Source organism: Anopheles marshallii (genome assembly GCF_943734725.1).
Source record: "Anopheles marshallii chromosome X unlocalized genomic scaffold, idAnoMarsDA_429_01 X_unloc_32, whole genome shotgun sequence".
Lineage (NCBI taxonomy): Eukaryota > Metazoa > Arthropoda > Insecta > Diptera > Culicidae > Anopheles > Anopheles marshallii.
In genome coordinates, this window is record NW_026525879.1 from 32,501 (window position 1) to 37,500 (window position 5,000).

Sequence of the window (5,000 nt, forward strand, 5' to 3'; positions counted from 1 at the left end):
AAGGTGTCGTTGGATGCGTCTCGGTAAGACGCATCTTACAAAATTTTGTATGTGTGTGTGTGTGCGTTACACCGGAAGTGGCACTTGAAAAACTGTGAGTTTTTGGTGGGGGACCGTTTTACCCCCCAAAAAGTGCGTTAGTGATCTTAAAAACACTTGAGGACTATAAGTGAGAATATCCCGCGTCGATAGAGTGGTCTAACATTTTTGTGCGACGAACCGTTGCGGAGTTATAGGCTTCCAAAGTTGGAGGTTTTGGCGATTTCCGGCGTCTTTCGTTCCCATACATTTTGTATGGGACAGCTGTTCGGTTGCGCGTTTGCCGTGTGTTTCTATGTGCGTGCGTGTGTGCGAGTGTTTGGAGTGAAAATCGGCCGTATCAGCCAGGCCACGCGTGCCAGGGCTTTGGTTTCACGTGTCCGGCCCCCGATCCTGGCCGCCGACCCCCCACCCAAATTTCACCCCCCCACCCCTTAAGGGGGGGGGGTTTTTCGTGGGCAGGTTTTTGTTGAATATTAAGGCGAATTGTGAACCGATCCGGACGATTAAGGTGTCGTTGGATGCGTCTCGGTAAGACGCATCTTACAAAATTTTGTATGTGTGTGTGTGTGCGTTACACCGGAAGTGGCACTTGAAAAACTGTGAGTTTTTGGTGGGGGACCGTTTTACCCCCCAAAAAGTGCGTTAGTGATCTTAAAAACACTTGAGGACTATAAGTGAGAATATCCCGCGTCGATAGAGTGGTCTAACATTTTTGTGCGACGAACCGTTGCGGAGTTATAGGCTTCCAAAGTTGGAGGTTTTGGCGATTTCCGGCGTCTTTCGTTCCCATACATTTTGTATGGGACAGCTGTTCGGTTGCGCGTTCTTGGCCGAGTACCGTGTGTCGTCGCGTGTGTTTCTGTGGGGAGTCAATCAACGCGCTACGTCGCCGCGAGTCGGGGAGAACACCTCCCCCGACTCCCCCCCCCCTCCACCCTCACCCGTAACAGTGAGAGGTGGAGATGTCGTCGACGGGGCGAACCCTCCGTTCCAGGACGGAGTCAACGGAGGAGAGGCCGGCGAAGCTCTCCACTATTCTGGAGCCGCGAGTGGCTCTTACACGAACATCTGTTCCGGGAGCGAAGCAGCAGTCCCCGGAAATGTCGGAGCTGAGACAGCTCCTCAATGAGACGTCGCTCACCAATGAGCAGCTGCGAGCGACGATCGTGGGTCTGCAACAGGAGATCCAGATGCTCCGGCAGCAGATGGAAACAAATGCTGTGCAGGCCCGGCAAGATTTGCAGCTGGCCCGAGAGGAAGCCCGGATGCGCGAGACGCTGGCTCGTGAAGACAACGAGCGCCTGCGCAACGAGCTGAGGGAGGAGCGAGCCAGCTTCCAAGAGCTCCTTGCACAGACGCTGGGCTATGGAGGCAGCCAGAAGCAGCAGTGGCAGCAGCAGCAGCAGCAACAGCAGCAGCAGCAGCAACAACAGCAGCAGCAACGTCGTGAGCAGCAGCAGCAACAGCGACAGCAGGGAGCGGTGTCGGCAACGGCAGCTCCGCTTTCAGACCCGGAAGGCGGCTCCTGGGCTGAAGTGGTGCGTCGTAAGCCGGCCCGGCAACCGGGGAACAAGCCGCAGCAACAGCAGCAGCAGTGGCCGCAACTACCGCAACGGGCAGCGGTTCAGCGACAGCCGATCGCAGGACCGTCTAAGCAGCAGCCCCAGCAACATCAGGGACAACAGGCCCGGGGTAGCCAGCCTGGAGCACAACGAGGAGGTCGGCGTCAGCGGCAGCGAAAAACCAAGCCGGACGCTATTGAAATCGCCCCAGCTGAGGGACAAACCTGGACGGAGGTGTACCAGGCTGTCCGAACGGCTCCAGAAATGGAGAAACATGCTGAGGCCCTAGGCGTCGGGCGACGCACCACACGCTCCAGGCTTGTCATGGAGCTGAAGGAGAGCGCGGACGCTGCAGAAGTTCTGCAGTGCATCAAGCAGGTCTGCGCAAAGGCAGAACGGCCGGCCTCAGCTCGGCTGGTCACGCCTATGGTCGAAATCCGGTTGGACGCTGTCGACCCTTTAGCGAAGGAGACCGATGTGGCGATGGCGCTGACCAACCTGTGCCAATGCGAGGTGGAGGAGACATCGGTTCGCCTGCGACCTGCCTGGGACGGCACGAAAGTGGCGATAGTCCGCGTAACAGCCAGGGCTGCGGAGGGTCTGGTCGACAAGAGCGTCAAGATCAAATACACATCGTGTCTGATCCGGAAGGTGGCTCCTCTGCAGGCGCGTCAGCAACGGTGCTACAAGTGCCTCGAGATGGGGCACGTCCGAGCTGCGTGCAGGAGCGAAGTGGACCGCTCGACAAGCTGCATTCGCTGCGGGAAGCCGGATCACCAGGCGAAGAGCTGCACGGCGGAGGTGCGCTGCGTCGTGTGCAGCGGCCCGCACCCGGTCGGGCATCTGACGTGCCGGCGCTAAAAGTGCTGCAAGTGAACCTCGGGCGAAGCCGGGCAGCCCAAGACCTCATGCTGCAGACGGCTCGCGAGTTAGGGGCTCAGGTGGTGCTTGCCTGCGAACTATATCGACCACCTCGGGATGATCCGCGGTGGGCCATCGATGCGGAACAGAGCGTGGCGATAATAGCAACAGGGGCGTACCCTATTCAACGGCTTTGGGGGAGCGTCGTCCCGGGACTCGTGGTGGCCACCATAGCGGGAGTAACGTTCGCCAGCTGCTACGTGCCACCCAGCAGCGGCATCGAAGACTTCGAAAGCTTCCTCGGTGCGGTGGAGGTGTCGCTGGTCGGACACGCAACATCAGTCCTGGCCGGGGACTTCAACGCCTGGAACGAGGAGTGGGGGAGTGCGCGCACCACCCGGAAGGGGCAGGAGCTCCTGAGCGTGGTGGAGCAGCTGGCGCTGCATACGCTGAACCGCGGCAACGTGCCCACTTTCAAGGGCAACGGGGTTGCGCGGGAAAGCGTTGTTGACGTTTCCTTTGCCAGCCAAACTATTGCGCGACCGGACTCCTGGCGCGTGCTCGATCGCTTTTCCAGCAGCGACCATGCCTACGTCCAGTTCCAGGTGGGCGTCCCAGGACAACGCCCCAAGCGACGAGGCCAGCAGCAGCAGCGAAGTCGAGACGGGACAGCCAGACACGCCGGGACCCGGTGGAAGACGACGCAATTCGATAACAAGTGCTTCGACATCGCCCTCACATGCGGCCACTTTGAGCAGGTCGCAACTCCGGAGGGGCTGATCGGCGGACTGACCCAGGCGTGCGATGAGATCATGGAGAGAGTACACGGGGCTACTTTCCATCGCAAGCCCCAGGTGTACTGGTGGTCTCCAGAGATTGAGCGCCTGAGGGAGGAATGCGGAGCAGCGGAGGCCGCCCATCGCAGGGCCCAACCTCCGGAACGTGCGGTGACGTCGGCCAGGCTGCAGAACTGTCGACGATTGCTGCAGGCCGCCATTCACAGCAGTAAGGAAGACAGTATGCAAGAGCTGATCGATGGGGTCGAAGCCGAGGTGTTCGGACTCGGTTACAAGGTTGTTCGAGCAAAACTACGTAACAGGGCACCACCGGAAACGGACCGAGCCGTACTAGGTCCGATCGTCGAAGCCTTGTTCCCGGACCATCCGGCATTTGAGTGGCCGGACATCGACGCGTGCAGTGAGGCTCTGAGACCGGTCACGAGCTCGGAAATTCTTTCGCTGGCCGAGCGGATGGCCACCTCCAAGGCGCCAGGGCTGGACGGCATCCCGAATGCCGCAGTGAAGGCGGCAATGCGGAAGCACCCGGAGGTCTTCGCCAAGGTGTACAATCAGCTGCTCGAGCGAGGGGAGTTTCCTGCGGCATGGAAGGAGGCACGCCTTGTGTTGGTCACGAAGCCAGGTAAGCCGCCGGGCGATCCGTCGTCGCACCGCCCGCTGCTAATGCTGGGAGCAGTCGCCAAGGGGTTCGAACGGCTGATCTTAGATCGGCTGAACGACCACTTGGAGGACAGCGATGCTCCTCGGCTGTCAGCAAGGCAGTACGGGTTCCGGCGCGGTCGTTCCACGCTTCAGGCCATCGAGCGGGTGATCGAGCGAGGACAACACGCGAGGACGTTTCACCGCACCAACCAGCGGGATCCTCGATGTCTGGTGGTGGCAGCACTGGACGTCAGGAACGCCTTTAACTCTGCCAGCTGGAAGGCGATCGCGGTTGCCCTGCAGAAGCTGATGGTTCCTGCAGCCCTCCAGAAAATATTGCGCAGCTACTTTTCTGAGAGGAGGCTGGTGTACGAGACCAGCGAGGGGCCAGTGCGTCGTACGGTCACGGCGGGCGTTCCACAGGGCTCAATCCTGGGCCCAACCCTGTGGAACGCGATGTACGACGGCGTGCTTCAGCTGGTGCTGCCTGAGGGCGCCGAAGTGATCGGCTTTGCGGATGACGTCGTGGTGCTGGCGAGCGGGACGACGCCGGAGGCAGCGACGGGACTGGCGGAGACGGCGGTAGCAATGATCAGCTCGTGGATGGCGCAACACCACCTGGAGCTTGCTCCGGCCAAGACCGAGCTGGTCATTGTGTCTACGATGAGACGAGACAACACCCGAGTCCCGGTGAGTATCAATGGCGTAGAGAAACTGCCGACCCGCACCTTGAAATATTTAGGAGTTGTCATCGAGGACCACCTGTCGTGGAGGCCACACGTAGAGCAGGCCACGACGAAAGCGCTCCGTGTGGCGCAGGGGATTTCCCGGCTGCTCCGAAATCATGGTGGGCCAAAGAGTGCGAAGCGGCGGCTGCTTGCATCGGTGGTGGACTCCACCCTCCGCTACGCCGCGCCGATTTGGCACGAGGCAGTCCGGCTCCGGGAGTGTTGCAGACAGCTGAACCGTGTGCAAGGACTGTACGCACGGCCAGTAGCTCGCACCTTCATTACAGTGCGCCATGAGGTGGCAACGGTCCTTGCCAGCGTCATCCCCATCGTGCTGCAGGTGACGGAAGACGCTCGCTGCTACCAGC